This window comes from Amblyomma mixtum, chromosome 2, assembly GCF_055824585.1.
Source record: "Amblyomma mixtum isolate Tamu chromosome 2, ASM5582458v1, whole genome shotgun sequence".
NCBI lineage: Eukaryota > Metazoa > Arthropoda > Arachnida > Ixodida > Ixodidae > Amblyomma > Amblyomma mixtum.
The window spans coordinates 142,969,123-142,981,580 of record NC_143013.1 but is presented as its reverse complement, the minus strand read 5'-3'; positions in this window follow the sequence as shown (position 1 = coordinate 142,981,580).

The following is a 12,458-nucleotide window of genomic DNA, read 5'->3' as shown; positions in this document are numbered from 1 at the left end:
GCCAATGAGTAATTACTCCCTTATTAGAAATCTACTCCACCTTGGGGGATTCCCCTAAACATTTGACCTACAGCGTTCCTCATAGCCTGAGTTGTTTCGGTACGTTAAACCCCAATAAACCAAACCAAATCTTTAGAGCTGTCGCTTTGGGTCCCCAAATCGCTTGCATCTTCGAAGGAGCCAGTACTCGTCACACCCTTGGCTAATGGTACCAATCTGTTAAAACGCAGTAGTTGAAATAATTGCAACGTTAGCCGTTAACTCTTTAACTGTAATGTGTTTCTGTACTGTCCTACATCGTTGTCACTCTCGCGTGTACTAGTGCTGGGGTTAAAGTGTGCTTTCCGTCAGCTAGGCTGTCGTTTGAGAGCAGCAGTATTGAAAAATAAATAAATAATATCCACCGTATTGTTGCATGAACCAACCATTCACACTGTTAATTGGACCTGCAGCATAATTTGAACATATCAGTGAGTGAATCATTTATGGTCTCTTGGGTTGTCTTTTGCTAGTTGGTGTCACTGAGTGGAATATTTTGATAGAACAGGGCTGAAGCAAAAACTTAAAAATGACGTTGAGTTCTGTGTTCTGAGAAATACCGACTGCGGTTGGCCGACTGCGGTCGATCATGGCCTACTCGTGCACAAGGCTTGCAGCTGAAAGCCTTGAAAACTGCGATGTGAAAGTCATGCGAAAAAGAACACTAATGAGCTCGATTGTAGGGGTGCATTTGAACAAGGAACCCCTGCGAGTATAGTTAGAAAAGAGCTTTTTGAAAGTGTGCGGTCGATGTGCGGGCGAACCGACCGATTCAATCAATTTAGTACCGGTCTAATTCAGTGCATATAGCCGATGCTTTGGGCTTCATGGCTGATTTATACTCCAAGAATTCTAGACACCCGTTAGCTCCACCTTGTGAAGGCCTGAACGGAGGAATGGGCGTAATTTATTGGGCGCGATAACGAGTTCTCAATTTTGAGGTGTACATGGCTGGGTGACTTGAAAAAGAAGCATATAACGTCTATTTTACCCAAGATGTTTCAGCATTTTTCAAACTAGGCTTTTTCACTTACAAGACCACGTTTTTCGGCATAGGGTAGTCAGCGGTGTAGCGCGTCAGATTACAGCTAAGACGGGCTTACTAATACGCTGGTTAAGTGATATTTAAACCTGAACTTTTTACTATTACTTTTAGTCTCCTTATTTATTAAGAAGCGTGTGGGCTATGGTAAGTAACATCATTATCAGTTTTTAGAATTTCGACTAGGCAGTTACCCTCGTAGCTGGCTCAACAAATTTTGGATATTTTGATGAGTTACATGCACTGGAGAGTTTACTTCGCCTGCAAGCTTCTCGAAAGCGCTTGTATTTTGCCGCGATATAGCCAGAATTGGTTGCATGTTAGTGCTGACGGTAACTGAGTTTTCGAAATTCTAAAAACTAATAGGAATATTACGTACAGTGGGTACACGCCTCTCAATAAATAAGGAATCTAACAGTAAATGTTAGAAAGGTAAGGATTAAATATTAGTTAACCAGCCTACTAGTTAGCACGTCTTATCTGTATTCTGATACGCTACACTGCCGCTACTGGTATGCTGAGGAAAGCGTGGTTCTAACTCAAAAAGCCTAGTGTTCAAAATTGCAAAATTGGAGAAGATCTTAGGTGAAACACCTGGTAGAGTTTTTGTATGGACGGATATGCTACAGCTTCGCGGAAGAAGGAGTGTAGTTTCCGGCCATGCTCGCAACAGTGTGAAGGACTATCGTCCGTTGCGCTTTATCAAGCATGCAGGAAATATTGCAAGGTAAGATGGCACCAAACTTCACGTAAAGAGTTGATCGCTATGCGGTTCTCTCTGGCTGAGTCGAGTAGTCGCTTGGCGTATATAGACTCACTGAAAGCCCCGATGGTTAATCGGTTAGGTATAAAGGATAGCTCTGCTCACAGGAAGAGGCAACAAGTCAACCCTAATTGAGCATACATCTGGTCTGCTTTGTGTTAAGGTCCTCGAGGCGGTGCAGAATAAATTTACATTTTCAATAGGCCTTGCCACAAGTATAAAACAAAAAACTTCGATCTTCTGCAAAGCTGTTGGAAATGAAAAGTTGTTGAAGCAGAGCATTAGTTCTTATAGAAACGCGCTGAGCGTTTTTTGTAGCGCCAAGACGGACGAACCAAAGTTACCTCAATGGTCAACAGTAACTGAAAACGCCACGTGACAATTCCAGCTTCGAAAAAACTTGTCCTCAGTGAGACATTTCAGACTACGAATTCAAAGCAAGGAAATAATTATCTGCAGACATACTGCAACATCACTTCACTTGCTCTGTGCGCAAAGACGACGTGGGGCCTTAGTATGTAACGATCAATCTGCTTTTAATTCCACTTTGTCCGCTGTCATTAGTCGCTTCTCCCATTGACGTACGGCACCAGAGAAGAGGTCACGCCGGCCGTGACAGAAACGTGCTCATGATGCCCTTTACTTTTCGAGCGCGTGTCGCACTTTTCATGACGAAACGAATGACGAAGAACGAGGGCATGATTGACATCACAGACTAGTTTTATCGGTGCTAATTCAGTTTCTTGAAACTTGGAAAAACTACCTAGGCGCAAATAATTTCACAAGGACAAAAAGAGACGAGGAGACAAAAGACAGGCGCCTGTCCTTTGTCTCCTCGTCTCTTTTTGTCCTTGTGAAATTATTTGCGCCTAGGTGGGTTTTCCAAGTTTGAAGACGCAATACTAACTAGCCCGTCAATATGCCTTACTGAACTATAATTCAGTCTCGGCAGTGAAACTGGGCGCCCTTTGTGCGATGAAGTGGCCCAGCGTGGTGCGTGTGGCTGAGCCGGCATAGATGCGGCGGCAGGACGGAGACTAGCGGCGCCGCGGAATGACGTGTCAGTGATCGGTCGTTTGCTTTCCCACCTACTGTTTGTTTTGTCACAATGACGTCACGGTCAAATGCAATGGAAAATGTAGTGGGTCGTTGGAAAATGCTATTTGATGCCATACCCCATGAAAACTTGTCCGCTTCCTTGAGACTAACTAAAGCGGCGTCGTCCAGTTAGAGAATTCAGGTGGTACTACTGCCCAAAATATTTAGCCATTTTAGGATTTTACCTGAACGATGCCTCCATCCCTTTTAATAGTCGGCTGTATCTACAAACCAGTACAACAGGCTTTCGCTCGTTGCGAGCTCACTTATAAGTTATACCTTTCCAGCCACCTTTAACCCGATTTTAACCTCGTTTTTTTACCTGCACGGAGGCACGAAGTGTGGTGTGCAGATACGTTCACAATTTTTGAATGATATTGGAGAAGCAGAGACCTCCTCGCTACTCTGCTACTGTCAGAAAATTTTTGTCCATTTTCTTATTAATGTATAATATTTTTTTTTGCCGTGTTATCCCCACCCCTCATGTAATGTCCCGAAAGGGACCTTTGAGGAATAATAAATAAATAAATAAATATAAACGCTTTCACAGAGCTCGGAAAAAGTACTCACCTGGAACTTTGAAGCACTGACTAAGAATGAAATTGACGCAGTTTCTTTATTTACATATCGACTTCTCGGAACACCGTGTATAGTGGGCGCACAGTGCGCGTGTACAATAACAGCTCCGGCCTTATGATCCGGCATATTTTGAAGTTACTGAAAGAGTCATAAGTGGCGCCTGGAAGCTGTGCTTGAGAAATTTTTCGCTCACGGAATGTAAGCTGGTTTCGATCCCCTATTGGCAAAAATCCCAGCACAGCGCTACCCTATAGTGCGTTATGACAACTGGCGCCGAAACTTTTAAGGAAATAAGTGAAGTCGTGCAACGCGAAATCATTCGTTACTTTCAAAATGTTTTGGAAGTCAACAGCCAGTATTGGGTACCGATCGTTTTGCCTACTGCGTTGAAGCCTACGAAACTATGCCATTGTGTATTTGCGAAGGAAACAAGAAATGAATGCGGAGAAAAGCAAACAGACCATTTGTGAAGTGTAGAATAAGGAGGGGCCAATGAAATGCCACTGCCATCATGCAAAACTTACGTCTGCTAAATAGGCCGATTTTTCAGTGACCGGTTGGGGGAACACGAGCGAAATTTAAACAATAAGGATAATCTGCACTTATCCGAACATTGCAGGCATTGCATGGAATGTGTGTCGCATTTCGACAGCCAAAGATTCTTGGCGAATGTAAGGGCCAACCTTCACGGGAATCATACTGGCACCTTTTCTCCTTATGAAAACGGGCACGAACTGCGTAAGTGATCACTGAATTGGGATAAACAGGTCGGAATACGGGCATTTTTCTTCTATAAGGTAAGATATTTTACCGTGCGTGGCAAGTATCTTTCTTTGCTTTCATCGTTTAATATGTCCGTGCATGAGTAACGCAGATTTTTTTCTTTATTCAAGTACTCCTTGTTGCGAGCATTCAGTTTTATGTGCTGTGAAAGTATGTGTGCGTTAGTGTGCTTTACCAGTGCGAACGTTGTTATCGAGCTTCGGTTATGTCTGAAAGCCTCTGGTCTCTCCTTGCTCGTGGATGGAGAAGGAAAATAAAGGGGCCACATGGCGGGTCCGGCGTCAACGAGCCACTCGAAAGGCCCATCAGCCAGCGCTACCTTTACGGCTATAAGCGACTACAGAAAATATTGCACAGACATCCAGTGCAGCAAAACAGCACGCACGGGTGCCAGAAAAACACGCATGCAAGAGTACAAACTCCAAACGCACTAACCCTCGAAAAAAAGGCAAACATGTTGGTGGTAGGAAGTACGCAAACAGTGCGGCTGCCTTACATCATCGGTTTCAGGACTCTCCGGGTGGTGAAATCAATGCATGCCAAATTGATAAAAAAAGGAAGTGCAAAGAAGCCGGTCGATAACCATAAAGAGCGGCTGAATGAGAAAAAAACAAATATACCCGAATGATTGTTGTTCTCTTGCTGATAATCAGATCGCTAATGGTTATCCTCTTTAGTCCTCTCCTTTTCTGTCTCCATTCACAAGCCGGTGCTCTTTCTGCAGTGCCAGTCGCGGTGAGGGGGCTGAAGAAGAAAGAGTAACGCCATTGTTAGCCCATCGCGGAGCTCGGTGAGTCGTCGGCAATCATCAAGGGAACGACTGGCGTGGCGCTGGACCCCTCATCACCGTCCGGACATCGGCCCCATCGTGGGCGGAGCGGCTGCCGACGGGGCTAAAGTTCGTCCTCCTTCGGATGCGAACGACGTTTTATGGCTGCTGCGTTGTCCCAGAACGACTCGCCCGCTGCCCGCACACAATGCGTCGTTGCGACTCTTGCTGCACAATACCCGACTCCCACTGGCGCTGCTCTTCTACGTGCAAGCAGCGCTGGACGGAAGCTCTGACGACGTCGTGGAAGCCAAAGGTGCACGCTGTGGTTGCCCTCAGAAAGCAGAAAGAATCTACGGTAGAACGTGAACTCCAGGGTGTCGAACTCTGCTCCTGCATGCGATACACAGGGAGGCATGTGCATGCAACAATGAAATGCAAAGGATTGCATGGAGACCGGTTTGAGCTACGCGTCCATCGCATGTGCACGGAGTGCTTTCCCTTGTCTTGATGAGTTTCTCTCAGATCTCACTCACGCTTCTATCTTCCCCGTTGCTCCATCGGAAGGAAAGTGTCATCACTTACATGCCGTAAACTGGCACGTGGCTAGGAGATCATGTACTTCGAATTCCGAGCGATAATCAGGTGCCCGCCCTTATAGCGCACATTTATACCCTTGCATCTGCCGATTATATGTCGAAATGAGTAGCAAAAAAAAATTTCTTTCAGTGACACACCTGCTAGCCATTTCTCTCGGTTATTTCCATGGACTCTGTGTAATATAAATATATTACACAAATTCGCCTGAGGGAAGCAGCAGAAACAGTGCTAGCTTTCCATGTAGTTTTCACTCGCTGCAGGCGTTTGTTTTTGGGGAGGGATCAATATTGAAAAAAAACTGTACAATAACATAGTTGGGGATAATTAACTTTATTTTTTTCCCATGATGTGTGATGGTGCATGTAGCACAGGAATAAAACCTTACGGGACGTGCTTTCTCGAGAATAAAAAAAGCAAATTTGCAGCGCCGCCGCACGACCCAACCGCTGCATACCGCCTGCGTCGTCTGGAAGAATGTGCACGTTTCCTGCTATCTTCAGACACTGCGGATGATTGGCTTAAGCGAGCGTTGAAATAATCTTTTCGCCGCACACCACAATCCCGTAATGTTTTACGGCCGATAGTGCATCGTGTAATTCCTGGGCTCAGCTGTGCGGCTTAACGTGCGCACTGCAGATCAGGCATCTCAGCCCTGTCTTTGCACAGCTTTGTACCTGATCTACTCTCGACTACCGAAATGTGAAGAGCCTGTCAAATGTGCGGGCTGCCGGTTGTCCGCATGGGGGCTTTCTCACGAAATCACACCTATTGAGGTCAGTTAATAAGGAGTGTACTTGCTGTAATAATGCAGAGAGCCGGGCTAATAACGGCCGCTTTCGAACACTGTCAGACGTAATACGAGTGCAAAAGACAAGGAACGAACATAAGCTGTGCGCCAAAAACGCGGACGCCAGAAATGCTGTGGCAGTCCTGTATCGTACGTGCTGCCCTTGTATTCTAGAGCCAGGAAGCTTTTATGCACATGTCTCTATAGTAGCAACTAGTTCAAACGAAATTCTTGCAGACGTGCAGTGTTCACTATGCTGAATACTGTACACGTATTCTAGACCCTACAGGTGCGCAATCTTTGCAGCACAAGATAGCTAAAAGAACAAACTGATTACAAAAGGCAGCCGCACCTTTAGTGGTTTGACAAAGCTACTCAGTCTTTGCCTTGACATCGATTGCAGATTTGGAGTGCTTTTACAGCTCAGATAGCCGCAGGCTAAATTGTCGACGCTCAGTTTTCAGAAGAACCGCATGGAATCTACCGGTGTCTTTCCGGTGACCAGAATCGCAAAATGTGCGGGTAAAATTTCCCTGTGGCCAGCTGTTCACGGGTAGCAACCTATTACACCCAATTCTCGCCCTCCGAGTAGACGAAATTGAAATCGGATTAAGCCTCATTTATAAACAAAAAAGAACCTTAAAAAAATGTAATTTTTCTGAGCACTCAAGGAACACCGAGAAAAATTGCGAATGCTTTCTGCTAAACTAGAGTGGTTTTCAGCGTTCACTTTTGATGAGTTGGAGCCTGTATTACGTGTGTCTAGGGTGGGACTCGATCTGATCGCAACCATGTTTTAAACGCGTAATTGCAGTAACGTCGGTTACCATTCTTAGAAAAGCAACCGACTACCGACGGGCCGCTTTTAGGCTTCTAAGCTTTTTAAATGGCCTTTGTAACGCTTAGTGAACGATAGCGCAATGCACAAACTGAAGCACGTATAGCACCAACGCGGCATTGCTGACCATGCGTAACGCACGCGATGAACAGGAAGGCAGGAGCTTCTATGTAAAGTTGCTTGGCGCTATGTCGTGGTACAGTGTTTAAGAAGCCAAAAAGCAATAAATACATTTTCTGTCCCACACGGAAATGAGCGCCAGCAGAGATTTACCTGTGCTGGAAAACGCCGATTAATTCATGGTGCTGGAGCTTCACTTAAACAACCCGTCGGGTACTTGAACTCCAATTAAAAGGAAAATCGTCCGATTGCCCCCCCCCCTTCCTTTTTTCTGATGGAATAAAACGAGAAAACATAGGGCCCGCGATGTGTCGCGTCCTGCATCTTTACTTAACCTCATCTCATTAGGAGGGCCATGAAGGCGAAAACTGTCCGGCGTCGACGTCGGCCTTGGCGTCTGTGCGAAGCCTCCACTCGCCAACCGTGGAAGGGGGCAGGGGAGGTTTAGGGGGAGGGCAATCTCTCTACCTGCTCGCCATAGCCCCTTCCTCCCCATTTCCCTCTTTCATTTTTAGGGGAGAGGAGGAAGACGTACGGGGAACTAAGAGAGGTTCAGGAACAATCAAAACAAATGAAAGTGAGCAGCGTCGACGGCGACTGTGTGAGACCTCCACATGAAAACTGCGAGAGGTGAAGACTAAGACTAAATCGCTAAAAATTAAAATTAAAGATCGTTGCGAAAGACAAAAGACGTCTCAGGAAAATTAAGGATGACTAACAATGCCTCAGCCAAAAGATGAAGTTGCCGAAGGAGAGCTTGTGCGTTGGAGACACGGTGCTTTAACCACGACGGAAGTTTAAAGGGTAGGAACGTGACAACGGAGGCTGGATAGTCTATCTGAAACCGAATCATATTGTCCACATGAATCCAATTTAATCACCTCTAATATTTTGTGTTAAGTTTCTCAGGGTTGCAAGGGACATCTTTTTTTTCTTGGCAGAGTTGACGCGAGTTCAATGTCAGAAAAGGCTTAGAAGAAAAGGCTGATGCCACTAAAAGTAGTTAGCACTAGCTCAAGCGTATTAAACGTGCGATTGGTAGCAATAGAACTGCTTCAAAGAGTCCGTTTCCTGGAGAGAATTTTCGAGTAATGCTCTACTAGCTCATGATTACTCGAGTTGTAGTTGAGTGGAACTGCAATGTACTAAGGTAAAACTGCGCAATAATCTGTGGATAGTCGCTCTCGTTCTCATCGCTCATGGTCCCTTCCTCCCTCCGTAGTTTTAGTGACGAGCTAGAGCTCGCTAAAAAAGTGAAGCGTGTCAAGTAACGGAGTAATGACATTTTGAAAGGCAAGGCTGGGGCTTGTTACCACAGTGCAGAGTAGCAAGCGGACACCTTTGCGTTTTGTTTAATCGCCCTGCATTCCCCTCTCCACCTTCTGAGTCTCTCTTGAACTCGAAGCTCCGTATAATTATTAATGTGATTGCATGAGAAGGGCTCGCGCAAGCGCAAATGGCGACTGGTCACTTTTAATAGCCAGTGGCAGGTGGCCCATGAATGAAATTCATTTACTACGTAGACCAACTTAGTATTCTACCTCGGGTATAACGTACCTTAGTATGACACCTCGGAGATAAGAAACTTTCGTGTGTTACCTCGGGTATAGCGAGTCTACTATGGCACCTTGGAAACTTTCGTGTCTGCAGCTCGGACATAACAATTTTTAATGCGTCAGCGGCGGATACAACAGACGTTTGGCTGCTAACTGATTGAAATAATTCACCGATGATCGCCCAGCAGTTTTACTTGTCCTGCCGCTGCATTTGTCGCCCTTACTAAACGATGCAACCCGATGTCTAAGCAGCATAGTATATTGCATCAGTAGATCTCGCCCAAGATTCACTTTTCATTTGGCATGCAGTTGGTACAATTCAAACGACGGAGCAGGCTTTTTTTGCCAGCAAACAAGCAAAGTAGAGGGTCGGGTGCATGGATATTTCTTTTTTTGTTTTCCAAGCATGCATTTGTGTCACTTGAAATGATGTGTCTTGAACACCTGCAGATAGATTTTGTCCTGACGCTCTACATATGCCATAAAATGAGCAAATACTTCACCTGAATTTCTTGTCATTGCTAGGTACAACGAACTAAAATTTATTAACGAAACGGTGCGACCAGAATTAGCGCTACCGGTGCACCTGTCAAGCGTTCTCTGCCCTCTCGCCACTCCCCGTGAGGCGAAGAAACTTTATTTCCGCCATAAGAAGGCGCGTGCTCCTCCGGGTCCGCTCGCAGGCGTCCGGGTAGGGGCAGCGTCGCAGCTGGAAGACAAGCAACGATAAAATCACGCAGCTTCTGCTGCCAGGCGGGTAGCCTATCGTTGTATGCTAATGTCGGCACTTCTGAGTACAGTCTCCCATTCCTCTGCATTATTAATTCTGCCATGTCCTGGGGCACTAGGGCATCTCCATATTATGCGTTGTAGTGTAGCGGTATGCCCGCAGAACTCGAGACCTCCGCATCCTCCCTCGTGTGATCCTACCCCTTGCAGCTCCTCCTGAGCGGGGATGCGAAGTTTCTAGCTTGGAGTCTTCTCCAGTCATAGGCCTGAGCCGAGCTAAGCGATCTATCCGGAGGAGGATAGATCCTTTTGCTCTTTTTCTGATCGTCTGCGATGCTATTAGAGGTGTTGGTTTCCTCTTTAGTGCTGAATTCGTATGAGGTGTCCACGGCTCCCCGGGGTAAGGAGGAGAGGGCGAGCCTGTGGGCGGCCTCGTTTCCAACCAGACCCGAGTGGGCTGGGGTCGAGATGATTAGAATATTGTGGGCTGGGATGAAGTCTCTTAGATATTTAGCCGTCATCTCGGAGATGCATCGGTTGCTTTAATTTCTAATTGCTTATTTTCAGTCGCTTACTACGCATTTAGTACTTGGCTGATTAGAGCGATCGCTATCGCAACCTCCTCCGCCAAGACCGATTTTAAGACTAGTGTCTTAAAACACCTAACGTTCTGCCTGTGTCTCCGACGGCTACCGAGACGGTGTCTCCCTTGCTTAGCTTAGCAGCCAGCTGTGCGACCCTGCTTTTCCTTCTGCCTCTGTCGTGGATGGGATGCATGTTTCTCTGTATGGGAGAGATAATAATATACTCTCTTATTTCTCTTCCTAGATCTGTTCTTGCGTTCACTGTGTTGTCTACGATTACTCATTTCACTAACTCTAGGTATTTCCTGCCTACGGGTGTGGATGTTAGCTTTTCGATTTGCGATCTTCTAACCGCTTCAGTCAGTTGTTTCGAATTGTTATGCAGGCCCATTTTCTCCAGTATATCACTGGACGTGTAAATGGGCAGCCCTAGCGCTCCTTTACACATTTCCTGATTATTGAATCTAATGCCTTTTCTTCGTCGGGCTTTGCGAAAGGAGCACATGACACCCGTACCGCCGTGCAACGCGTGCTCGTAGGCGCTCTAACGCTCTTTCTGGTCGCGCCGTTTCGGGTTCGGCCGTGTGGAGCCCCAGAATTGCTTGCGCTGCAGCGGCTACAAGAGTGGCATTTTAGAAAATTCAAAAAGTGTGTGGAAGTTTGCAGGCTGTCTTCTGATACGCACTGCCACTCCGAGGTAGCAGGGTCTTCGCTCGCTAACCGCCGAGGGGTTCGTTCTCGAGGGAAGAAAGGGAGGAACGACAAAGCATGACCACTTAGATGTTATTTATTACAACTTGCAAATAATACCCAGAGGGGGCAACCTAGCTACAAAATATCAAGGAGGCATTCTTCGGTAGTAGAAGGCCACGTAAGAAGAGCTTCAGACTTACCGGCTGGGGTAGGGGCGTGATTTCGGCGGTATCGGCAGCAAGCGTTTGCACGCGCCGAGGATAGCGGCCGGTCGTACCCCAGCGCGCCGCATCCTTGAGGCAAAGCCATTCCCCGGAATTGGCCGGGTGAAGGGGCGAGAGCGAACGTTGCTTGCGCTCGCTGCATTGCCCGGAACCAGAAGCACGTTTCAAGGCACGATGGACCTTCCGTACGCCTGCCGCGGGAAGCGACGATCCAGCGAGACCGTGTGCGACAACCGATCGTGATGCTGGCCGGAACGCGAAGAGTCTGACCGGCTCCGAGGAGTTCCGCGTAGCTTTCGAGGTGGCGTTCCCGTTGCTGCTTCCGTTCCCCCATGAGGTCTTACCACTCGCCCAGCCGACTCTGGACCGTCGCATGATGATGATGACGGTAGGTCGCGTCGTGACGGAGAAGGAAACATCATCATCATCATCAGCCTGATTATTCGCACTGCAGGTAAAGGCCTCTCCCATGACTCTCCAATGAGCCCTGTCCTTTGCCAGTTGCGGCGACTGTATTCCCGCACACTTCTTAATCTCATCCGCCCACCTAAATTTCTGCCGCCACCTGCTACGCTTGCCTTCTCTTGGAATCCACTCCGTTAACCTTAAGGACCAGCAGTTATCTTGTCTTCGCATTACATGCCTTGCCCAAACCCATATCTTCCCCTTGATTTCTTTTTGGATGTCATCAACCCGCATTTGTTCCCTCATCCACTGTACCCGCTTCCGGTCTCTCAACGTTACACCAGTCATTTTCATTTCCATATCTCGTTTCGTTGCCTTTAACTTGAGAAGCGTAGTAGTGCTAGTTAAAAAGTTATAAATTAAATTCTAGTTACCAAGCCTGCTTAGCACGGCTTAGCTGTAGTATGATGTGCTATACCACTGACAATATTATGCCGAAAGAAGCGGTCTTCTGACTCAAGAAGGCCTTTATTAAACAGTGCTGACAGCGTTAGGTGGAACAACATGCGCTTAACGCGATAGAATTAAGCGTCCCGTTCAGCGTATAACTCGGCTTAGTTGCCGCCGTCTTGAGTGAGTGCGGGAAGACGGGATTGGCCGACAGGGTCTTGTCACACATGGAGCTGTTAAATGAAAAATAGATATTAGAAAACTCGGGATTATAAGGTTGCTACATGACTCGAACGCCATTATATATGTAAAATCATAAAGTAAAGTAGTGGTGCTAAAATGTAAATTGGGTAATCGGACCCCCGACTCCTGGGTAGCGAGTTTGACACGCCATCCTCA